Source organism: Hypanus sabinus, chromosome 16 (assembly GCF_030144855.1).
Source record: "Hypanus sabinus isolate sHypSab1 chromosome 16, sHypSab1.hap1, whole genome shotgun sequence".
NCBI lineage: Eukaryota > Metazoa > Chordata > Chondrichthyes > Myliobatiformes > Dasyatidae > Hypanus > Hypanus sabinus.
In genome coordinates this window covers 32,660,612-32,687,492 of record NC_082721.1, presented here as the reverse complement: position 1 = coordinate 32,687,492, position 26,881 = coordinate 32,660,612, and the positions used below count along the sequence as shown (strand labels likewise).

Below are 26,881 nucleotides of genomic sequence, written 5' to 3'. Positions count from 1 at the left end.
CTGTAGATGCTGAGATCTGCAGCAAGAAAAAAAACAGCTACAAGAACCCACTAAGTTCCTCCAGCATTTTATTTTCTCATAGAATTTTCAAAACCTCTTAGAAATATAATGGGAAGTAACTTTTATGAACTACTAGTTCACTTCAAGTGGTTACTAGGAAGTCAAGTAGATCCAAAATAATATTTTCATGTTGTTAACAATGGGTATGTTCCAATTTGCAAACTTTCCATTTTTACTTGGTGTTAATTTCTATATGTTTCAAATAATGGTAATTTCTTCCATTTTAAAACATAGTAATATGAAATAAATAGAACTTCATTAATTCTAGTAACTACATAGACACTTGGTTGTCTATTTCTTCCTCCCTCAACTCCATTCTGCTGGAATTATGGCTATCATTAATAGGAAAGCTGCAAAATGAATGTGACAAGTGCTCCCAAAATATTAGTGCATAGAATTTTTTTCCATTAACTTTTTGGGAAATGAAAATATCAGAATCAATTTGCGATTTTTTTTCTAATGTGGTTAGAGACCCTTGTTTTTGATGAATGGGGCTTTAGAAGCAGAAACTGGATATGAACAATTGTACCTATTTTTGTTTAGATGAAGCTCAGGAGAAAATTGCAGTTGTAAGCAAAATCTGAATACAAATGACCCTAAACTACTTTCACAAAACACCTGGCTTGTAGAAACACAACTCCAAATTAGAATCAGAATCAGATTTATTATCACTGACATGTCAGAATCAGGTTTAATATCACTGGCATATATTGTGAAATTTGTTACCTTAATGGCAGCAGTACAATGCAATATGTGATAATATAGGGAAAATAAGTGAATCAATTACACTAAGTATATATGTGTATTAAATAGTTAAATTAAAAATATTGCAGTGTTCATGGGTTCAGTGTCCATTTAGGAACTGGATGGCAGGGGTGAAGAAGCTGTTCCTGAATCACTGAGTATGTGTCTTCCAGGCTTCTGTACCTCCTTCCTGACAGTAACAATTAGAAGAGGGCATGTCCTGTGTGATGGGGGTCCTACCACCTTCCTGAGACACTGATATTTGAAGATGTCCTGGATACTACAGAGAATAGATGAAGCTGACTAATTTTACAACTTTATGTAGCTTCCTTCGATCCTTTGTAGTAGCACCCACCCCCCCACCCAGACAGTGATGCAGCTTGTCAGAATGCTTTCCATGGTACGTCTATAGAAGTTTTCAACTGTCTTAGGTGACAAACCAAATCTCTTAATGAAGTATAGTTGCTGTCTTGCCTCCTTCATTGCTGCATCAACCAGTTTAGATCCTCAGAGATCTTGACACCTAGGAACTTGAAATTGCTCACTCTATCCAATTCAAACCGTCAATAAGGCTTGGTTCATGATCCCTCGTCCTACCCTTTCTGAGGTTCACAATCACCACTTCGGTCTTTCTTACAGGGTTGTTGCTGCGACACCACTCAATTAACCGGTCTTTCTCGCTCCTGTATGCCATCTCGCCTCCACCTGAGGTTCTGCCAACAATGATTGTATCATCCACAAATTTATATGTATGTCATGAGATTTGTTGATCTGTGATAAGAGTACAGTGCTACCACAAAAGAAAAATGCTGAGAATCCCTAAAACAAGATGTCAATGATGCTGTAGACTGAGCTGAAAAGTAATATTTCTTAATTTTTATCATATTAGTTTGTATTTCCTTCATAATTCTAAATCTGGACATTTGACTCTTTACCATCATCTAGCCATTTCTTTCCCAAGAATTGCCCATCTTCATAAATTCTTTCTTCCTGCAGTCTGCAATTTTTAAACTTTACTGCTTAAAATAATATAATGCTCATCTTTATTTTGCTTTTTATTTAAACTGGTAGACTGTACCTTAATCCTTAGTGAACTTAATTTTGCAAATGAAGATCAAGGTACAAAAGGATGTAGATTAGGAAATGCTAACCTGTTTGTAAGGAGAATGCTATATTTAAAACATAGGAAAAAGGCAAGGATTTGTATTACTCTTTAGTGGTAATCATATTTATGACACTTCTGTCACTATTAGCATAAAAAGGAATGCTGGTATTGGATATGGAGATCATTCTGTTGGTTTGGATGATATTGTCTCCAGTTCAGTAGTATTTGTGTTGAAGGAATTTGTTTTATTTTGCTATTACTTTAAAATAACCTCACCTCACCTAGCATTCAGTATGTATTCCTGTGGAGAGGTGTGCAAATGGAAATGTTGCTAAAAGTGAATATTTATGAAGAGAAAGATGTGTTATTGTGCTGGGAAACTGGTATGAGCCCCTTAGCCTTCCTATGCCTGTGTGTAGCTGTGCCAGGAAGCTGGTTAAGGCTCAGTTCTCTGCTGGTGCTCCTGCAACAAAAAAACTGCTAGAAGTAATTGTTTCACTGCATAGGTTTAAGTGGAATGAACCACTGAGGTAATGTGCAAGAGCTGTATGTGAGGGCTGGTATTGGGTGGGCTGAAAAGAGGCGCGGCACCTTTTTACACTAAAATGAGATGGGACTGGTAACAACTGCTTTGTGTATTGACAAACCAACAGGATCTTACAACCACTGTCTTCGTCACCTGTTGAATTTGCTGTCTCCATATCCTTTTGCAACAAGAAGGGAGACAATAGCTGTGATCCAACCCAACAGGAGGTAGTGAGAGGGACCGTAAAATCTCTCAACACATGGAACAGATGTTGCCAGTCCCTAACAGATTGGAGTTGCTCATCTCAGTGCTGACCAGTTGAACTGTTCACTTTAGCCCATGCATGCGCCCTCTGCAGTTTGTGTGGCCATTCACTGCGTCAAGGCAGATGGTGATGAGATCACAGATTTATTGCTTCAAAGAAACAAATTCCCAGTACAACAGCACACAGCTCATCTGGAGACATTTAGTGAAATAATTTGAAGAAATATTTCTGGACATTCTTAAACTGTAGTTGATCTAGAAATGGGAACAGCTGTAATTTCCCTGCTGTTGATGAACAATGCTCCAAGCAGAACCATGTGATATACATTTTTTTCCCAGATGGTTACTTCTAAAATCTTTATCCATACCTTTGCCTTCTCAATTGTTTTCTTTTCTACTCTCTTCAGCATACTTCTTGCACAGATGCCATTATTTACATTCTCATGTCCTCATCTTTTTGCTTGTTGTGATTGACTGCTTCCCACTTTCAAGATAACCATCCTTTCAACTGAGCCAAGATCTGACATGGAATTGTCTCCAGAAAGCCATTTGCATAGACAATTTGCCCTCTTTTTCGCATACCTTGTAACTGCTTTTTATTTCATCCTGTGCTTTAAGTAAGCAGATCTATAACCTTCCCTTGTGTCAGAAAGTTTGGTATTCATTTACTTCCTGCGCCATTTAAAGCATCTGTCCATATATGAAGAGAGGTATGTCCAAGTTTTTACTTAAAAGGAAAGAAGACTGATTTTACCACAAGTTAATTTTATGAGATTTCACTTGTCAATTGATGTGAATTGCTACTCTTCTGCTTTCAACAGGACTGTGTGATGAATCAAGTGCACCTTAAAATAGAATAAACTGGAAACAAGATGGTGAATAAAGAATATTAAGCAAAAATACAGTGCTGTATTATATAGTACTGTGCAAAAGTCTTAGGCATTTGTAAAATCTGTAAAGCAAAGATGATTTCAAAACTGAAATTTTCTAAACATCAAAACATTTAATATAATGATCAATAAACAGTGAAAACAAAATCAAATCAATATTTGGTGTGACCACCCTTTGCCTTTAAAACTGCATCAATTCTTTAGGTATACTGTTGAGCAGTTTTATAAGAAAATTGGCTGGTAGGTTGTTTCAGGTATTTTAGAACTTGTCACAGTTCTTCTGCAGACTTTGGCTATCTTGGTTGCTTCAGTTTTTCCAGGTAGGCCCAGATACCCTTGATGATGTTGAGATCGGGGCTCTGTAGAGGCCATGCCACCTGAAACCATATAAAAAATCTAGGGTACCTAAGACTTTTGCACAGTACTGTAGATTTTTGGAAAGGTTAAATTTCAGGTATTCAAATTTCATCAGAAATAATGTAAATAAAATAATGCATTGTAGACTGTAGAATATAGAACTGTATGGCCATGATGATGTTGTGCCAACCTATATATAAGCCTACTCCATAATCAATCTAACCCTACATAGGCCATAATACTCCTTTTCTTGCGCATATACGTGCTTAACTAAGAGTCTCTTAAATGTCCTTTTCTTCCATTTATTTCCCCTCTTAATGGTGTTTTGACTTTAGTGGTCTGTTTCTGAAAACATTCCTAATGTTCTTGTTGTTTATAAATGTTTGATTCCATTTATAGGAAAATGTATATGGTAAACATTAATTAAACAGAATTCATTACGTCCCCCAGAATTTGTGCTGAGTGCTGTTCTGACACAACAGCTTGCTGTGTAAAAGCAAATACTGCCATTTTCCTATCCCGGCACTGACAGTGAGAATGGTGCTGTTGCTTCTAAACAGATGCAAAATAAACTTTTATCGTGAGATTTTCTGACAGTAGGAAATCCAATCCATTTTGTTTAAATCTTTTTTGTCTGTTGTCTTTACTATTTCTTTCAAATATATGCCAGAGCAGTTCACAATGAACTTGTCATATTGTGTAGTTCCTCTAATTTTGTTGCAGGTTTTGCAGCCATCCTGGGGTCTGGACAAATATAATTAAAACATTTTTAAATAGAAAAGATTAAACTAAAAATAAGAAATATTAACCTGTCTTCTTACATTATTTTCCCCATAATTTTGCACTTCCCATTCAATACTAGGGGATTGGGGCATAGAATCCTAGAGCAGATTCCCCGGTACAAATGGCATTGGGGAATGTCAGCAGGGTCTAGTTCCCAGTTCCATTCTGGGGATTCCTGTGTCATAGCATAGTCAGGAAATAGCCGGCAGAGCTTAATCAGTAAGTTTGAGGCTTCTCTGTTCCTGCAGGAATCCCATTATTTAGGACCACTTATACTGACAAATGATGGCAAGAGCTGCTAACTTGGCTAACTTTTTAACGGATTGGTGCTCCAGGCCAGCATTTTAGCAAAATAATGAAAAAGAAAAAACTGCACCTAAACATAATCTGGGTGGGGAACAATGTCTATTTCATTGTTCTTAGCAATTACTCTTAGAATCAAAATGCTATTTGCAATTGCTGGGTGAAGTTCTAGAAGATGCATTAAAATATGATGTGTTTGGTAAGTTCATATCAGAATACTGTACTGAACTTAAGTTATTTTCAAATCTTCAAATTAGACATTTGGAGGAATAGTGTGGAGTAGTTGTGACTTTGTAAGCTGATTGAGAGGCTGAATGTGAATATAAGTTGTCTTTATGCCAATCAATATAGTAGTATGCCTGAAAAAGTGGAAAATTTTATGGTTTCCCACAGACAATGCAGTGAAGTGAAGTGGGTGAAACCCAGTACACTGTCCTGCAGCCAGCACTGAATTCAGAGCAAAATCCAGAGAGCTTCAAGCCCTGCCTCTCCAGATTCAGTGTGAAAGATAACTTCTACAAACTTCTTCTAAGAACTATTTTATGTTTAAACAAATACATATGTAAAATAATTTTACCTGAGTTATGGTACAGTATTAATTTCTCGATCATGCATGTGGACAATATGTTAAGATAACTATGCCTGTGATTGAGTAGTGATTTCTTTCAGGAAACACTTCTTGGTGAAATGGATGTGATACCTTTTTAGTACAGTAATTCTTTGCAGTGAGCAATTTAACTCTGCTATGCTAGTGCAAATTTGAATTGCTCTGTTAAAATTAGCTCTTTTACATTGAATAAACAGCAGTCTCGAATTTACTTACTACATAATTTGACCTGGGGATTGGTGGGTTCCATAAGTACCATTAGGAAACTTAAAGAAATTTATTAACAGAGCTATTATCATCTGGCATTGTTCTTGAATAATTTATTTATTTGTGGGATTTTCTGAACTATAACACAGTAGAAAACTTAACTTCCAATCTTTGGCGATGTCAACGTCAGAATCAGGTTTAATGTCACTGGTATTTGTTGTTTTGAGACAGCAGTACATTATAATTGTAGTGGCTACTTGAAAACAAACTGGAAGTCACTGAGGCCAAGTAAGGGAGTATCGTGCTTCCAACTAACTGAATTCAAAATCAAAGAAGTACATTTAATCCTTTATTACAAACCTACAGTAAAATAATTTGACTCTTCCGTAATTCATGTAAAACAAAAATGAGTGAGACGAGCGTAACTGAATCAAATTCAAACAAAGATGAGTGGTCAACTGAGCAATACGCGCTCCCTACTCACCCCCTCTGTGCCACCATGTAAGTGAACAGGTGACTATATTCTTTTTTTTAACCACCATCCAAACCCACAAGACAACCCCGCATGACAAACATTGTTAACCCAGGGTGAGGATGTGCAACACAAATACAGTGCAGACAGACAATAAATAGATACATAGCACCTACATCCCCGCCTCTAATAACACTATAATAATTACAACTATATGTTACAAAATAGGAGACATGAAATCTTCAAGGATAAACATTCACATATTATCAATGCATTTTAACATGCAAATATCTTCTTTCTTCTTTACACAAAGTCATATAACAGTCATCTAGGCCAGAGATTACTAGCACTTAGCTCAGTACAAAGTGATCTTTATCACCACTCTCTATCAATTCAGTAAGTCAAGTAAATGTCATGAAGTCAAACAACCAGAGTAGATGAAGCTTCTGGATCTATATCTGTAGCTTCTCCAACCTCTGCCTCCTGTAGAAGACAGATCTTGGTTATAGACCTGTTCACACAGTTGGTCTTGGTCTTGATGCACACCTGTTGCACAAATCCTCTTCTGCCTGGAAAGGCTTGGATGACTCTTCCCATGATCCATGAGTTGTGAGGTGCTGGGTTGTTAACTGTAAATAAGCACAATGTCTCTTAGGAGGAAATTGTGATTTATACCTGACCATTTCTGATGTTCCTGTAACTGTGGTAAGTACTCCTTTGCTCACCATTTGTAAAAGAAGTTGCTTCCGTCTACAACGAGCATAAATGTTGTCCTTTTGGAATTCTCCTGGTGGTTAGGATGGTGAAGTCTTCAGAAGCACCAGATAGTTGGGTGTTAGTGCTTCCTAATAATTGGGATCAGAGGATGCCTTAGTAATTGACGACCATCTTCTTTGCAAAGGACAGTGTGAAAACTCTCTTTGTCAGGGTTCTGTACATTCATAGTGAATTGAGGACCTTTTGCACAGATCTGATCAATCTCTCCCATGTTCTCCCATGATGTGAGCCATATGGTGAGCCATCACCATAAAAATCCACTTAATTCCTTTCTGAAGGAGGACATCGCTGATCTATTAATAATTTCACTTCTTGATGGCTACTCTAAAATCACGCTCAGCTCTAACAAAGTTTGCCGCATTATCGGAGCACAGTTCACAAACCTGTCCTCGTCTTGCTATGAAGTGTCGAAGTGCATTAACAAATGCGTCTTACAAAAATACCAGTTCAATGTGACAGCTTGTAGAGCTAGACAGGTAAGTATGACTTTATACCTCTTCGCTGTGTTCCTTCTGCTTTTCATCTTAAAAGATCCAAAGTAGTCCACTCCTGCACTTCTAAACGGAAGTTCACCTGGAGAGATCCTGTCAGAGGTAGATCTGCCACGTGCTGGCACCCTGGACCTGTGAGCAACTATTGACAAACTACACACTTAGATAGGATTCTTCTAATGCTGGGAATCCGGTATTTTTGGCGCAACCTGGACAACATGTGGTGGCGGCCTCCATGTCCCACCTCTTGATGTACATGCCTCAGAAGGATGTTTGAGGTATGGAGATCCCTTACCAGTATAACAAAATGTTTTAGACTCTTCAGGCATAGCTGTCCTAGTAAGTCATCCACCAACTCTCAAGGTACCATCTTTAAGCTCTGGATTGAGCCTAAAAATATGGCTGTTTCTTTTCATACTTTCTCCCCTTGCAAACGAGAATTCATCTGGAAATCTCTTTCTGTGGCAAAACTCAATGATCTCTGTACCGTATTGTCTATATTATAATAAGGGACTACTTTATGTTGTAGTAACACATCATTGGGCACGTATGGATCTGTATATGTGCGAGTAAAAGTTCGGACTCTACCAGTAAAGAACCATGAAACTTAGCTCCCGTCTCCCGCATTTTTATTTTTATTTTTATTTTTAACATAGTTGTGTAAACAGGCCACATACACAACAATCTCTATTTCAGCCTTTCAGAGGTCCTCCACTGAGAAATAACCTTGGCTGGTCTAATCTATCTTTATCTCTATCTCCAAAGAATACCTTTGTTGTTCTTCATCCAAGTCAGACTAAGCAAGAACCATCTTAATTGCTTCCTCTTCTGACTAAGAAACAAGAGCAGGTTCTTACATCTAAGAATCTAGGCCATTTTTGAAAGCCTGTTTGCAACCAAGTTTTGGAACCTGGAAGTTTCATTCTTGATACACTTCAGCACTGAAGTATATCAAGAATGAGTCCTGAAGCTGCATGTGCAACTCCTTCCTCCACAGTGTGTCCATATGGCTTGCCACCATTGTGAGTGAGCTTCTTACAAGGGATGGAAACTGACTTCAAAAGTGCTACCCTAGATTTTTCCATGATAAAAACACTGAGCACCTGAGAGTGCGTATTGTACAACATTAGGTAGGTCACTGCTCCATAGTCATCTTTGCTTGCATCTGTAAAGTGGTGTAACTGGACAGCAGCAGCTTCTCCAAAATCTGGGTTCAAACATCTAACAATCTTAAAGTCTTCCAACTGTCAGAATTCTTCCAGCCAGCTTGTCCACACATGAGCAACTGATGTTGGTACAGTCTCATCCCAGCCAAGCTCTTTCCTGTAGAGATCTTATAGGATCTTCTTAGCGGATGGCACCACCAGACTCAAGAGTCCTAAAGGATCACAGATGGAACTAACTTTGGAGAGGATGCCCCTTCTGCTGAGTGATCTGTCTTGGATCGTGATCTTAAATTTGAAAGTATCAGACTAAATGCACCATTGCACACCTAGTAATCCCACCACTGAAGGTGCATCTTGATCTAGATACAAATGCATCATATCTTTCACTGTATCTTTCACAGTGATACAGAGTATCACAGCTCACACACTAATTCTGTTTCATACCACTTTGTGGGTTGAAAGTCACCTTTAGTATGAATGGATACAAGGTCATGATAGAGGGATGCTGCTTCTTCCTCAGAGGACACTGGCACAAGGCAGTCATCAACATAGAAGCAAGGCAAAACCTTTTGCAGCTGAACTGTTTTTCATTGTCCTTAGGAAATGAGCAAAAGACAAAGTTAGCACAGCTTGGTGATGAAGTTGCTCCAAAGAGATGTACCACCATTCTAAAATCCATCACATCTTGGCTAAAGTCACAATCAGGCCATCAGAGAAACTTAAGCAGACCTGCATCTTATACTGGTACTTTACCTGGTAAAACAGTGATTCACTACCTGCCATAATGACTACTGGTTCTTTTCTGAATCTGGTCATGACTCCGGACAGTGAGCTAGTAAGATCTGATCCCTGTAAAAGCTGAGCATTAAGTGATGTTCCTTGAAAAGTCGCTCCACAGTCAAACACAACATGGAGTTTCCTTCTTCTAGGGTGGTAAACACCATGGTGTGGAATATACCAGACTTGCACATCACTGCATTCCAGATCCTCTGCACTCTTTCGGTATTAACTTCAGAGTTGACAAATTTCAGGACAGCTGTGTAGTCAGTGTGAAATGACAAATCCCTCTTAAATCTCCTCCTTACATTTAGAGCATGATGTTCTGCAATCTTCCTATTATTTGACATGTTAACCTTCTTTCTCAAAGGTAAACCAATCTGGTCATGGTCATCCACCAGTTTTGCAGAATTTGCAATCAGCTCCATGAATTTGTAGACTTCTCTTGACAAACCAGGTTGTTTGTCCTGACTACATTCAAGGAAGTTTGCCTTAAATTGCTGCCACCAAAGCTCATCCAAGTTCAAAATTGAAATCCTACTGTCAACTCTGGCTGTGCACAATCTTTTCCAGAATCAGGTTTATTAACAGCCAGCATGTGTCATGGAATTTGTTAACTTAGCAGTAGCAGTTTAATGCAATACATAATATAGAAGAAAAAAAAGTTAAAATAAATAAACAAGTAAATCAATTCAAACACGAGCAAATCTGCAGATGCTGGAAATTCAAGCAACACACAAAATGCTGCTGCGTATAGATGCTGCCTGACCTGCTGAGTTCCATCAGCATTTTGTGTGTGTTGGTTAAGTAAATCAATTACTGTATATGTTATTGAATAGATTTAAAAAACGTGTAAAATCTGAAATAATATAAAAGAAAGTGAGGCAGTATTCATGGGTTCAATGTCTATTTAGGAATCAGATGGCAGAGGGGAAGAAGTTGTTCTTGTGTCGCTGAAAGTGTGCCATCAGGCTTCTGTACCTCCTACCTGATGGTAACAATGAGAAAAGAACATGCCCTGAGTGTTGAGGGTCCTTAATAAAGGACGCTCCCTTTCGGAGACACTGCTCCATCACAATTGTCTCCTTTTAGTGGTCTGTTCACAGTCCAACCTAACATTATCCTAATTGCATAGAGTCCATCATTAACACTGTAAATCACTTGCAACAGCTCCAGTGCTTTAGGCACATTTGTCCCTTTCAGCAGCTCAATTTCTGAATCAATCTCTGGCAAATGGACATGGTTCAGCTGAGAGCAATCCTCGAGATCCCTCTGTTGTGAAATGTTCCCTCCGTGGACAGGCCTTCTTTCCTGCGTATAGATGTTAGGTCATTCACAAAAGACTTTCATTATCTAAGCCAGCCACTTCCAATCCTGAAACAATGTAGCTACTTATGATCTTCTCGTGATTCATGGTGCATAAGGAAATTTGTGTTCCTTTTCCTGTGAGGTTGAGCTTATTCATTAAGCCCACTGTGCAGAAAACTACTATATTCCCTTGATCTAAGAACACAGAAGTAACCACTATCTTTTTTATCTTTGTTATCTTTTTTAGACTTCCCTTGTACTGGAACAATGGGAAGTTTACAATCATGATCGGCAGCCCCCCATAAAGCCACTAGAGACCAGAAAACTGCCCTCTGCTGTGTCTGATTCCTTCATGGCTTGTTCTGATTCTCCTCCCCTTTCCTCTAAGTGGATCTGAATCTGGACATGACTCCAGTCAGTGAGCTACTAAGATCTGATCCCTGTAAGAGCTGAGCATTAAGTGTTCTTTCCTGAAAAGTCGTTCCACAGTCAAACACAACACAGAGTTTCCTTCTTCAAAACTGCATACCTTGCATGAAAGACACTTGCTGCAATCTTTGCTAATGTGTCCTATGCACAAACAGCCAAAATAGACCCCTGTTTCCTTTAGGAAGACAATCTTCTCACAATCCGCTCTTTTCTCCAGTAGAAGTCCAAAGTGTGTCCACCCTCACAGAAGAGACAAACCCCTTTTGTCTCCCATTTATGAGACCATTTCCCTTCCTTTAGTTCCAGGTTCAATTTTAGCTATACTTCCCACAGTGGCCACAATAGTGGCAAAGCTGCTTTCTTTAGCTCTAAGATGAAGTAGTGACTTAATTTTGTTCTCACCTTTGCTTATTGCCAGTTATGGAGCATCCTGTGTATTCCCAAACACTGGGTCTTTTGAAATCTTTACTTGCCTTTCAGTAAAACTAACAATGTCAATGAAAGTAGCCCTATGGTTGTGTCTTCCTTGCAGTTCACAGGCCATCATTCTCCATCTATCATTAAGCTATGGGGCAATTTCTTTATAACAATTAACATATTGGCAGGCATGTTTAGCTTACTGCACTTGTCCCATGGCATTGCAACAGTCTCTAAGAAAAAGACTTATCTTGAAGGGCATTCACATCTTCAGATACGATGAATACCCATGAAAGAATCCTTTGCATGTAGGTGGATGCAATTTTCTATTCATAACAAAATGTTCCTGTAGTAAAGTCTTAGTCTTTTTTAAAATATATTTTTTATTCTTTTTTTTTCTACAAACAACAAAAAAATACAGCACATCCACAAAAACCACAACCATAACAAAATCAAATTAAGTATTGAGCAGCAAAAGTGAGAATAATATAAAGGCAAAAGTAAACATATACAGCAGAGTGCACCGCACCAAAAAAACCTCAGTCCTCACCCCATAAGAAAGTCCAATACAGGGCCCCATATCCTTTCAAAGATGTCCCCTCTGTCCTCATTACATAGTCTCAGTCTCTCCAAATGTAAAGTGTTTGCCAGTTCTCTCAGCCACAGATCGTACGTAGGCACAGAGTCCATTTTCCACATGTGGAAAATGTAAAGTCTTAGTTTTGATGCATCCTTTCTTCGGGTTAATATGTTGGCAATTTCTAATAAGTTCCTTTGGGCAACCCCTAGTGTACTGTTCAATGAGATAGAGGCAGTCACTATGGCTGTCAGTGTTATTTTGAAAGGCCATGATACTGTAATGGATCAATGTTGAAGATCTGAATCTTCCTATTAGGCAAAAATGAATGATATTGTTGTTTTACCAATAAGGTTGTTATTTCATCTTGCTTAATCATATCAAAACTATTGTCTTGATCTCTATTGTCTGAAGCATGAATATTTCCATGTTGGGTGTCCCCATGAGCACTTTGAGCTGTTGGATGTGATATGGTTCAGAGTGCTTCAATAGTGCAAGTCGAGAGTAAACATCCAGTATTACCTTTTGGAGATTGTGTTCATGTTTCCCAGACCCTTGAGGGATGAATATATCAGCATTGACATTGGGCGTTTTTGTTTCTCTTTATGACTGTTCAAAATAGAAATTCATGCCATTGGACTGTGCTATGGCACCCTTTTGGCACACGACACACTTGAAGCCCTTAGCACACTGATCTTAGCCGTATGTGCAACAATCTTTTCCTCCAACTTCAGCTGTTCTTTTAACACAAAGTACACTGCAGATGCTGTGGTCAAATCAACACGTACAAGTAAGCTGGAGGAATTCAGCAAGTCGGGCAGCATCTGTTGAAACGAACAGTCAACGTTTCGGGCTGAGACTCTTCATCAGGACTGAAGAAGGAGGGGGCAGCGGCCCTATAAAGATGGTGCCAGGTGAAAAACCAATCAGAGGAAAGATCAAGGGGTGTGGGAGGGGAAGCAGGGAGGGGGATAGGGGAAAGCACTATGGGTAGTAGAAGAAGGCAGAGTCATGAGAGAGGTGATAGGCAGCTGGGAGAGGAGGCAGAGTGAAAGTGGGATGGGGGAAGGGAGAGGGAAGGAATTACCGGAAGTTGGAAAATTCAGTGTTCATACCAAGGGGCTGGAAACTACCCAGACGCTATATGAGCTGTTGCTCCTCCAACCTGAGTTTGGCTGTTCTTTTCTGTAGTTGCTCCTCTTGCTCTTCCAGCCCATGTTTGTCCTATAACCATTGACATGCTGTTAGTGCAGCTAAGTCAGCTTCTGGTTTTATGTGTGTGAAGGAGGTAGTTGATATTGAAGATTTTCTTCTTGCAGCAGAGCTCTGTAATTCAACATCTGACAGGTTGACACCTGATTTTACATCATCTAGTGCGTCATATGTTATATATGGAATGATAATGTATTGGAACGAGAAACATAGTCTGTTGGAAGGTGATGCATGTTTTCATTCATTGCAGCTGCATCAGGTTGAACATGGCCATCAATGTGAAATCATTGTTCTACATCCTCTTTAAATGTACTGTTGTGTTTATTAATTATGGTAATCCATTTTGTTTTTCCTGTTCATCCTTGGAAAGTAGAGGAATCACTGTGTGATGTAGCTTAGTGGCAGCTTCACAAAGGTTAATCAAGTTCTCAAATTGGGATTGCACCTGTGAAGCATTTTCCTTGTTTTTCATAAGATCCTTAATTAATGGTATTAAACCTTTAATTTTTTTCATAGTTAATTTTATGTTCCTTTTGAAGACATTAAATTTTATTCACCAAAGCTTTGGTAGTAAGTTTAACTTCTCTCTAGCCAGCCTCCATTTCAGAGCCACTGACATCAGTCCCATCCTTTGATGCACTCGTATTGCTTTCTGCTTATTGAGCAATTCATAATTAATTTCTTTGTTCACCTACAGCACATTCACAAAATGCACTGGTGGTATTCTGTTCAATCTACACAGGCAACAAACAAACCATTCGCACATCCACAGCACATCAACCAAACCAAACTAACAAATGTCAGCAACCAGGACAATAATTCAGCACTCAGGAATTTTGCAAACCACACAGCAATTCAGGGCTTTGAGTACTTCATTAAAATACAACAATGAACCATGAGCAACAGTCTCCAATGGACAGGCACCACTGACCATGCAAACTGTGTTCAATCCACAGATAACACAGCATGTACCAACATTAAGCCCTAGGTAGGCCTTCTGCTTCAGCTGCTCACATTGCTGACTTGCCTTTCCAGTGTTGTGATGGTAGTTATCTCAGATAACTGCTGGCCTTTCTTTGCGTTCCTTTGTATGGGAATTCTTATTCTGCCCCCAGGTTTGAGCAGCCCTCTTCATCCAGAATGTGAAACGTTGGTGTGAAGCAGTCCATGCTGATGGCTTTGCCATAAACTGGTATTAAAAAAAATTTTGTTGACAACTACTTGAAAGCAAACTGAAGTTGCTGAGAGGCTAAGAAAGGGAATATCACACTGTATGGTGTGCTCCCAACTAACTGTATTTCAAGTTTAAAAAAGTATGTTCAATTCTTTATTACAAACCAAGAGTAAAATCATTTGACTCTTTCATAATTTATATAAAACAAAAGCAAGCGAGACAAGCATATTTGAATTAAATTCAAACAAGGACGAGCTTAATTGGATCAAATTCAAAGACGAATGGTCAACCAAGAATATGGACTCCCTGCACGCCCCCTCTCTATGCTGCTGTGCAGGTGACTATATTCCTTTATTTCTACCGCCACTCAAACCCACATGACAAATCCACATAACAAATTATCTTAACCCAGAGTGAGGGTGTGCAACACAAATACAGATGGACAATAAATAGATACATGGCTCCTACAATAATAAAAATCTATAAATTATAGTTAAAACTATAAACAGGTGTGAGCCACGGTGGCAGAGCCTCTGGCACTGAGTCTGACCCTGTGGTGCAGAAGGATGGGATGGAGAAGAGGAGAGCTGTCGTCATTGGAGACTCAATAGTCAGGGGAACAGATAGGAGATTTTGTGGATGTGAGAAGGACACCCGTGTGGTTTATTGCCTCCTGAGTATCAAGGTCTGGGATGTCTCTGACCGGGTGCATAACATCCTGGTACAAGAGGAAAAGCAACCAGAAGTTGTGATACATGTTGGTTCCAATGACATAGGCAGGAAGAGGGATGAGGTCCTGAAGGGTGAGTTTTGGGAATTAGGCAGAAGGCTGAAGAACAGGACCTCAAGGGTGGCATTCTCAGGATTGCTGCCAGTGCTACGTGATAGTGATGGTAAGAATTGGAGGAGATGGCAGTTGAATGAGTGGCTGAGGAGTTGGTGCAGGGGGCAGGGTTTTAGATTTTTGGATCATTGGGATCTCTTCTGGGGAAGGTGTACAGATTGGACGGGTTGCACCTGAACTCGAAGGGGAGCAATATCCTTGCAGATAGGTTTGCTAGCATGGTTCGGGAGGGTTTAAACTAATTTGCAAGGGGGATAGGACCCGGAGCGATAGAGCAGTGAAAGAAGTGCATGGAGTAAAGCCAGATCTAACACATAGAGAGGCTTTGAGGAAAGAGAAGCAGAATAAAGTGTCTAAAGGTAGTAAGGTAGAAGGGCTAAAGTGTGTGTATTTCAATGCAAGAAGCATAAGGAACAAAAGTGATGAACTGAGAGCTTGGATACATACATGGAATTATGATGTAGTGGCCATTATAGAGACTTGGCTGGCACCGGGGCAGGAATGGATTCTCAATATTCCTGGATTTCAGTGCTTTAAGAGGGATAGAGAGGGGGGAAAAAGGGAGGAGGGGTGGCATTACTGGTCATGGATACTATTACAGCTACAGAAAGGGTGGGTAATGTACCAGGATCCTCTTTTGAGTCAATATGGGTGGAAGTCAGGAACAGGAAGGGAGCAGTTACTCTACTGGGGGTATTCTATAGGCCCCCTGGTAGCAGCAGAGATACCGAGGAGCAGATTGGGAGACAGAGTTTGGAAAGGTGCAAAAATAACAGGGTTGTTATCATGGGTGACTTTAACGTCCGAATATTGATTGGCACTTGATTAGTTCCAAGGGTTTAGACGGGGCAGAGTTTGTTAAATGTGTCCAGGATGGATTCCTGTCACAGTATGTTGACAGGCCGACTAGGGGGAATGCCATACTAGATCTAGTATTAGGTAACGAACCGGGTCAGGTCACAGATCTGTCAATGAGTGAGCATCTGGGGGACAGTGATCACCGCTCCCTGGCCTTTAGCATTATCATGGAAAAGGACAGAATCAGAGAGGACAGGATAATTTTTAATTAGGGAAGGGCAAATTATGAGGCTATAAGGCTAGAACTTGCGGGTGTGAATTGGGATAATGTTTTTGCAGGGAAATGTACTATGGACATGTGGTTGATGTTTAAGGATCTCTTGCAGGATGTTAGGGATAAATTTGTCCTGGTGAGGAAGATAAAGAATGGTAGGGTGAAGGAACCATGGGTGACAAGTGAGGTGGAAAATCTAGTCAGGTGGAAGAAGGCAGCATACATGAGGTTTAGGAAGCAAGGATCAGATGGGTCTATTGAGGAACATAGGGTAGCAAGAAAGGAGCTTAAGAAGGGATGAGAAGGCCTTGGGGAGTAGGGTGAAGGAAAATCCCAAGGCATTCTTCAATTATGTGAAGAACAAAAGGATGACAGGAGTGAAGGAAGGACCAATTAGAGATAAAAGTGGGAAGATGTGCCTGGAGGCTGTGGATGTGAGTGAGGTCCTCAATGAATACTTTTCTTCAGTATTCACCAATGAGAGGGAACTTGATGACGGTAAGGACAATATGAGTGAGGTTGATGTTCTGGAGCATGTTGATATTAAGGGAGAGGAGGTGTTGGAGTTGTTAAAATGCATTAGGACGGATAAGTCCCCGGGGCCTGACAGAATATTCCCCAGGCTGCTCCACGAGATGAGGGAAGAGACTGCTGAGTTTCTGGCTAGGATCTTTATGTCCTCGTTGTTCGCGGGAATGGTACCAGAGGATTGGAGGGAGGCGAATGTTGTCCTCTTGTTCAAAAAAGGTAGTAGGGATAGTCCGGGTAATTATAGACCAGTGAGCCTTACACCTGTGGTGGGAAAGCTGTTGGAAAAGATTCTTAGAGATAGGATCTGTGGGCATTTAGAGAATCATGGTCTGATCAGGGACAGTCAGCATGGCTTTGTGAAGGGCAGATCGTGTCTAACAAGCCTGATAGAGTTCTTTGAGGAGGTAGCCAGGCATATAGATGAGGGTAGTGTAGTGGATGTGATCTACATGGATTTTAATAAGGCATTTGACAAGGTACCACACGGTGGGCTTATTCAGAAAGTCAGAAGGCATGAGATCCAGGGAAGTTTGGCCAGGTGGATTCAGAATTGGCTTGCCTGCAGAAGGCAGAGGGTTGTGGTGGAGGGAGTACATTCAGATTGGAGGGTTGTGACTAGTGGTGTCCCACAAGGATCTGTTCTGGGACCTCTACTTTTTGTGATTTTTATTAACGACTTGGATGTGGGGTAGAAGGGTGGGTTGGCAAGTTTGCAGATGACAGAAAGGTTGGTGGTGTTGTAAATAGTGTAGAGGATTATCGAAGATTTCAGAGAGACATTGATAGGATGCAGAAGTGGGCTGAGAAGTGGCAGATGGAGTTCAACCTGGAGAAGTGTGAGATGGTACACTTTGGAAGGACAAGCTCCAAGGCAGAGTACAAAGTAAATGGCAGGATACTTGGTAGTGTGGAGGAGCAGAGGGATCTGGGGGTACATGTCCACAGATCCCTGAAAGTTGCCTCACAGGTAGATAGGGTAGTTAAGAAAGCTTATGGGGTGTTAGCTTTCATAAGTCAAGGGATAGAGTTTAAGAGATGCGATGTAATGATGCATAAAACTTTAGTTAGGCCACACTTGGAGTACTGTGTCCAGTTCTGGTCACCTCACTGTTGGAAGGATATGGAAGCATTGGAAAGGGTACAGAGAAGATTTACTAGGATGCTGCCTGGTTTAGAGAGTATGGATTATAATCAGAGATTAAGGGAGCTAGGGTTTTATTCTTTGGAGAAAAGGAGGATGAGAGGAGACATGATAGAGGTGTACAAGATATTAAGAGGAATAGATAGAGTGGACAGCCAGTGCCTCTTCCCCAGGGCACCACTGCTCAGTACAAGAGGATATGGCTTTAAGGTAAGAGGAGGGAAGTTCAAGGGGGATATTAGAGGAAAGTTTTTAACTCAGAGAGTGGTTCGTGCGTGGAATGCACTGCCTGAGTCAGTGGTGAAGGCAGATAGACTAGTGAAGTTTAAGAGACTACTAGACAGGTATATGGAGGAATTTAAGGTGGGGGGCAGGTTTTGAGGGTCGGCACAACATTGTGGGCTGAAGGGCCTGTAATGTGCTGTACTATTCTATGTTCTATGTTCTATAAATTATAGTAAGAAATATATTTAAAGAAATTAAGTAGTGCAAAAAGAGAGCAAAAATGGAAAAAAAAACTATTGAGGTGGTATGTACGTGGACTGATTGTCCGTTTAGAAATTTGATGGTGGAGGGGAAGAAGATTCTCTCAAAACACTACTTAAGCTCCTGTCTTTAAGCTCCTGTACCTCCTCCCTGTTGCTAGCAATGAGAAGAGGGCATATCCTGAGCGATGGGGGCCCTCAATGATGGATCCCATCTCCTTGAGGCATTGCCCCTTGAAGACATCCTTGGTACTGGGGGGGACTAGTGCCCATGATGGAGTTGGCTGAGTTTAAATTTCCAATCCTGTGCAGTCGCCCCTCCATACCAGACAGTGATGCAACCAGCTGGATTGTGATGAATTTTTAGATGTGATACATGTCTAGAGAGTGCCTTGCAGAAGAAAATAACATGCAATTGACTGTATAAGTAAATATAAATAGAATGTCGCATGGAACACATCAGGCAGCTGTGTGTACTGTCCCACAATCTAAGAAATTGATGTCTGGCATTGCCAATCTTATTTAAAATGAAATGAATATATCCTACAACTGAATTATTAACATTCCAGAAGAAGGTTATTTTTGCTGTTTTCTTCTTTGTGATGAATATGTTGCATATGACCACAGAATTGATCAAGTGAAGACTCCTGTCTTTGTCAAATGCTTTGTTTTTTCTTTTTTTAAAAAAAAAGGAAGTGTTTTCAGAGTTGCACTAGACAGGCCATGAATCAGCTAATTTCAGACATGACACTGGGGAGGTGTCACGGTTTTTCTTTGTCATTAGATTGTCCAGGGTTCTAGCTTTTGATTATTATTCTGTGACCCTGGTGTAAGTATGATTTGATTTTTGAGGGACAAGAATATGTTCAGGTATGTCTAATGCATCCCAAAAATGAATAATTTGCTGATACTCAATGTTGAGGCAGTAATCTATATCATTTTGGGGCTTGGGAAAGTAAAAATATCTTGCTTTACCCCTTGAGAATTATTAATGTGCATTTTTTAAGCAATGATCTTACACAGTGTTTGATTGTGGGTATATTTTCTCCCTTTTTAAATGTAGCTCAGGATGGATATCTCAACAGTTGAGTTTGGAATTGCTTGTGTTTGATGTAGGGGCCGATTTAAATAGATTTTCAGAGATAGTTTAAAATAACTATATTTTGATAGTGGAACTTAATGAATTGTAACTAAATCTGAAATAGCATTTTTAAGAATAAAGGGAACAGGAAAGAGAATCTGGTTAAAGAGTGGGGCAAAGTTATGTGAAAGCTTAAGGACATGTTTTTTGTGGGAGAGTTGGGCTGTGGTGAACCTAGAGGAGGTGCAGTAAAGGGGTGAAATCCTAGAATAATTTAAACATAATAATTTTCAAACTATTAATACTGTACGATTTAAGAATTGGGACAACATAAATTGTGATGAAGGAGTTGCAGGGCAGATCTTGGTGCGTGTTTAGAAACATTCAGCAAACTTTTGGTGGAGCATCATTGGACTAAGTTGGTTATGATCAGATATGTAAGTAAACTGAGACAAGGTAATACTAAACTGGAAAATGTAAAGTGGTAATTAGTGGAGATAAATTTGCTTGATTGTGTTGCAGATTGCAAAGAGGTCTAGGACAAAGAAGGTCGATAAGTGTTACAGAATATATAGCAGTTTGGTGATTTCTGTTTTGTGGTGGATTGGAGCACAAATAGATTAAAACAGAAAGAGAACAGGATCAAATTTAAGAGAAAGCACCAATTCAAAAAATTTGAAGAGAAAAAGATGACTTTGTATTGGGGTGTCAGAAGGATTAAAGGTTTCAAAGGTACATTTAATGCCAGAGAAATGTATACAAAGTATATCCCGAAATGCTTTTTCTTCACAACCATCTACAAAAAGCAGAGGAGTGCCCCCAAAGAATGAATGACAGTTAAATGTTAGAACCCCAAATTCCCCCCAGCTCTCCCTCCCGCATGTGAGCGGCAGCAAGCAATGATCCCTTCTCCCCACACCAGCAAAAAAAGCATCAGCACCCACCACCGAGCACTCAAGCGTGTAGCAAAGCAGTAGCAAAGACGCAGACTTGCAGTACTCCAAAGACTTCTTGTTCACCCACTATTCAACATACCACAGGCTCTCTCTCTCTCTCCCCCCCTAATAAGGGAGAAAGAGATGTCTCCGTTCCACAGCAAGAGGGGAGACATAACAAACAATTCGCTGATTTATGATGTTAAAAGTCCATTGCATCGCTTTTTCTGAGCTCTGTGTGCAAAGATCTCGGGTCTCTGGACACATAGCCTTATGATCTTCCAACTCACATGACATACTGGTCTCCTGCCTAGACACCAACCTCTGACTCCCCCCACCCCCGTCTCCAGAGCCATGAAATCTCGGACCTCTGAAGGTGAATAAATCTCTTGTGCTGCACCCTTGGCGTGCCGAATAACGGTCAGTCGTGAAACCCCAAGAGTGGGTCCCATTCCTGCAAAGAACCATAGTCAGCATGTAACTCCAGATCAGGGACTTCAAAAAAACCTTGACAGAGAAAAATGGAGATATTAAAGATAGAAGTAGAGTTGTTTCTCAAAGATGTAAGCAATGGAGTCGCTGTTAAGAGCCATCAATTCTCCTAAGCTAGTATGAAGTTTTTGAAAAGGGATAACAAAATTGGTTTTAAAAAGGATGTTGATAATGCCTGGGATGAAGGATCATTGATAAGGCCAGGAAGGCAAACTGTGTGGTTATAATCTCATTGGGATGAATTAAAGGAAATGAGCTTTGAAGAGGGGTAGTGGTAACCATCTGAACTAACAAAACCAAGAGAGAGGGTGATTTGCCCTTTCTAGGCAAATGACAGCTTCTAGGTTGCAAAGATAATTTTTATCCATCTTAATAGTTTTGGTTCTGAGGATAGAAGGAACATGAAATGGGTTTTGAGGATGAGTAGTACAGCCTTGGTCTTATTGATGCCCTCCAGATAAAGATTAATTAAAGATAAAGATTAGCTTTGTTTTTCATATGTATGTTGAAGCATACAATGAAATGTGTCTGCAAATCAGTGAGGATTGTGCTGGGAAGCTCCAAGAGAACGGCTAGTTGTACAGAAGGGTATAGGGCTCCATATGGTTCATGTAGTTGTCATATTTCATGGCTCACCATATGTGAATTATGTTATATTTGTATTTCATAGATGAAAGAACAAGGTGGAAGGAGGGCACAAGAGAATTGATAGTGGCTGGAAACAGTGAAGTTTTAATGAATGTGAAGAGATTGTAAATAGATATTATGTGGTAATTGAACAAATAAGCATTCTAGTTAAGTTATTGGATTAGTCTCCATGGACCAAAACATTTGATCTGGCAAAATGAATTCTAATTGCATTATAGCAGCTGGGCAATTTAATTTAAGTCATTAAGCAAATCTGGAATAAAAAAGCTCTCATCAGTAATGGTAACTAAGAAACTTCTGTTTTGTCATTTAAAATCCCATCTAGTTTACTAAATTTTCACGGAAGAAAATCTGCCATTCTTATCAAATCCAGCGATTTGTGACTTTGGAACCATTGAATTGTGGTTGACCCTGAACTGCCCCAGTATTACCAAGTAAGCCACTGGTGCCCAGGGATCTTTATAGCAAACCAGTAAATGCTGATTATGCTAGTAATAACTTTGTACAATGAATGCAGTAATTTTGGAATGAAGTATTCTGGCAAAGGGCTGATCAGGTGGAATTGAATAATGTAACCCAAGGAAGTGCTTTTTTTCATGAGCTATTAAGACCATTAGACATAGGAACGGAATTAGGCCATTCAAACCATTGAGTCTGCTCTGCCATTTCATCATGACTGATTTATTATCCCTCTTGACCCCATTCTGCTGCTTTCTCCCTGTAACCTTTGATGCCCAGACTAACCAAGAAATATGCACAAGTTGATATGGCTGGTCAGAGGATGACGACAAAGTGCCTTGTGATCAAAATCACAAGACGTTGAAAAGAATTACTCACACATATTGTTGGAGAAATTTTACGAAGGGAGATTAGAAAGGCAGTTAATGTCAGTATAGAGGGAAAGCAGAATGGAGATGAGAACAAAATAGCAAACATGAGAAATTGAGGAAAGACAGGAAGATGACAGTTTTGGACAAAACTGAATGTGATTTCCTACTGGTGGAAAAGTTATCAGTGATAGAAATGAAACTGAATTAGGAGCTCCAAAGGGAATGTGGCAGAAGAATAAGGGATGTGTTTGAGGTGTGGTTGGTGAGGGCTATATCATGATCGTATTACAGGTAGTTTAATCTTGCACCAGTACTAATGATACAATATAAAATGCAGCCATTTTTAGTATTACATGCTGCCTCTGATGTTGCTGATCCTTTTATTTTTTAGAAGTGTGGGTACCATTTTGCACACAGACTGCATTCATGTGAGTTAAATTTAAGAAATCCCTCTGGATTTTTAAACTTGTTATTGCAATCTCCTCCATATGTGTGAAGGGCTGAACTGTTTCCTCTACTTTCTCCAACAGCCCAGTTTAACAAATAAAGACATTTCTCTTTTTGATGCCAGCTATCTGTTCTTATTGACAATTCCAGCTGAATTCTCTCTCTCAAAAATCTAAAATGTATTTTGTATTGTTAATTATATCATTTTCTCAGGAAAACAAATATTAAATTGTCATCTAGACAAATTAATGTGTATGACAATTTAAAAATGTATTAAAAATTATACTTTTAGAATATAAATTAAGCATGGATGTTATCACCTACGATGTGATTGTTACGTATTACTTTGGGAAGGACTGATAAAACTTTAATCTTGAAAGAGTAAAATTACTTGTACATCTGATTAGAATGTAAGACTTGTGGTTTTTATGGTCAAGTGTTATGATCAGGTTGAAGCAGAGCCAAATTAGGATGCAGAGAAATGCATGCAGAGTTTCTACTTGCCTGATGCAGATGCGCACAGTCTCCTTTTGAGGGGAGAAAAACACTGGGGATTCTCGGCCATGTGTCAGGATGCTGGTGCAATTTAACTAACTCAGACTGGCCTAGAATTACATATGCTCCCAAATGTTTTCAGCTTTTGGCTCAGTGCAACAGAGGAGTCATTCTGTTTTTCCAAGTTTTTCCTTTTATGGAATGTGATGAGTCCAGAAGAAAAGGTGCATTGAATTTTGTACAGCTGTTGGCACTTAGCCACTCAGCTAGAACTTCAGCCCTTAAAGGAGCCTGTGCAATTTGTGTACACCACACAAGAAAAAAATACTGCAATTAGTCTTCTGTGCGAAACGACAGGAGAGGCAAAGGAGCACTTTTTCTTCCTCTTCATGTATTACAAACAGAAGATTCTAGTGGAGGAGGTCAGCAGGAGAGAGGTTCTCTTAGCCAGGAGTGCCAGAAAATCATTGAGTCTTATAGTCAGGAGCACCATCTGAGTTCTTCTCCAGGACTGAAATACTGAGCAATGCAGAAAGAGTGTTATGGCCTTAAAGGAGGGGTTCCCATCCTTCTTTATGCCATGGGCCCCTACCATTAACTGAGGGGTCCATCAACCCCAGGTTGAGAACCTGTGCCTTAAAGATATAAAGGTAAGAGCTGAACACTTAGTTGTAGAGAAGTAGAGAACAGAAACAGGCCCTTCAGCCCATCTAGTTCATGCCAGTAACCATTTAAACTGTCTACTCCCAATAACCTGCACCGGGACCATTGTCCTGCTTATCACTACTATCAAGCTTCTCTTAAATGTTGAAATTGAGCTCGTATGGACTACTTCTGCTGGCAACTCATTCCACACTCTCTCGACCCTCTGATTGAAGAAGTTTCCCCTCATGTTCCCTTTAAACTTCTCACCTTTCACCCTTAAATGATGCCCTCTGGTTGTAGTCCCACCCAACCTCAGTGGAAAAAGCCTGCTTGCATTTACCCTGTCTATACCCCTCATAATCTTGTATACCTCTATCAAGTATCCTCTCAATCTTTTACATTCTAAAGAACCTATTCAATCTTTCCTTATAACTCAGGTCCTCCAAACCTGGAAACACCCTTGTAAGTTTTCTCTGCACTCTTTCAGCCTTGTTTATATCTTTCCTGTAGTTAGGAGACTAATTTGCACACAATACTCCAAATTAGGCCTCAACGACATCTTGTACAACTTCAACATAACATCCCATCTTCTGTACTCAGATCCCTTTGACCTACCTTACTCCTCAGTGCCCTACCGATCACCGTGTAAGACATAGAACATAGAAATTTACAGCACATTTCAGGCCCTTTGGCTCACAATGTTGTGCCGACCAGACCTGTACTCTGCCTAGAATTTCCCTAGCGCATAGCCCTCTATATACCTATCTAAGAGGCTCTTAAAAGACCCTATTGTATCTGCTTCCACCACCGCCACTGTCAGCACATTCCATGCCCCCACCACTCTGTGTGGAAAAACTGACCCCTGATATCCCCTTGGTACCCTTTTCCAAGCACCATAAAACTATGACCCCTCATTTTAGCCATTTTAGCCCTAGGAAAAAAGCCTCTGGCTGTCTATATGATCAATACCCTTCTTCAACTTATACACCTCTGTTAGATCACCTCTCATCCTCCTTCGCTCCAAGGGGAAAAGGCCAAGTTCACTCAATCTATTCTCATAAGGTATGCTCTCCAACCCAGGCAACATCCTTGTAAATCTCTTCTGCACTCTCCCTAAGGTATCCACATCTTTCCTGTAGTGAGGTGACCAGAACTGAACCCAGTTCTCCAAATGGGGTCTGACCAAGGTCTTATATAGCCGCAACAATACCTCACAGCCTTTGAAATCAATCCCATGGTTGGTGAATGCCAACACACCATATGCCGTCTTGTCAACCTGCTCAGCAGCTTTGAGTGTCCTATCAAAACAAACCCCAAGATCTCTCAGATCCTCCACACTGCCAAGAGTCTTACCATTTATATTATATTCTGTCTTCAAATTGGACCTACCAAAATGAACCACTTCACACTTATCTGGGTTGAACTCCATCTGCCACTTCTCAGCCCAGTTCTGCATTCTATCGATGTTCCACAGTAACCTCTGACAACCCTCCAGCCTAACCACAACACCCCCAATCTTTGTGTCACTTGACCTACCCTGGCTGGTCCTACCAAAGTACAAGACCTTCGCACTTGTGTGTATTAAATTCCATCTGCCATTTTTCAGCCCATTTCTCCAGCTCTTGCAGATTTCGCTGCATCCTCACTGTCCACTATACCCCCAGTCTTGGAATCATCTGCACATTTGCTGATCCAGTTAAACATATTACCAACATTGATGTAGATGGCAAACAACAAAGGACCCAGCACCGATACTAGTGGCACACTACTAGTCACAGGCCTCCAGACAGAGTCAACCCTCTATGACCACTCTCTGGCTTCTCTCACAAAGCCAATATGTTCACTACTTAGATGTGGTGCTTTCTACAATGCCATAGCCACTCAGCACCATTTCTGACCCCTCCACACAATTGACAGTCACATAAGGATATTTCTTTCCCTTCACAAATTCCACTGACTCCTCTTCTTCCCCCCCCCCTCCCCGCCATACTATAACAATCTCAGATGACCATATCTTCCTGCACTCACAAACAGTCAAACATGTCAGGGTTGCAAGGAATAGTCACTTCTAGAGAGCAGGGGATCCTCTTGGGCTCAGACACAGGAGGAGAAGGTCCTTTGTCTGATGGGTATTGGGTAGTTAAATCTGATAATGCTAGGGTCCCCTGAGGGGGACACAATATTCGTGGTATGCAAGTATCTTATTATTCTTAAACACCACTCATTTCCTTGTTAAAATCTAATTCCAAAAGATTCTGCACGTGAGCTGTCACACAGTACTGTATTCTGCAAAAGGTATATATAGTCATTATTAATATGCTCTTTATTTCTGTCCTTAGCATTGCAGCTCCTTAGAGAGAAGATCACCTCCAGCATGACAATAAGAAATAATTTCTGTGGAAGAGCAGGAGTTTAAAGATGATGCGTGGGGCAGAAGGACACCCTGTACATTACTTCTATCCCCGGTAAGTGCAACTCCGAGAACATGAGGGCAGAACATGGTTTGGCAGTCAATTTTTCGAGCAGGTATGCAGGGAATTACAGATAAAGGCTGTACAGTGAAAGGCTTAGATATTTTCCAGCCTGTCA

At 40.2% G+C, this 26,881-nt stretch overlaps 1 protein-coding gene across 1 annotated transcript in view; it reads left to right on the top strand.

Annotated features, from left to right (window-relative positions):
* The window catches only part of LOC132406191 (E3 ubiquitin-protein ligase MARCHF2-like), an 84,002-nt gene that overhangs the window by 4,738 nt on the left and 52,383 nt on the right, over positions 1–26,881 (top strand). The window contains exon 2 of the mRNA XM_059991510.1: positions 26,632–26,757. The gene's annotated coding sequence lies outside the window, so the exon portion shown is untranslated. The remainder of the gene's footprint in view (positions 1–26,631; positions 26,758–26,881) is intronic.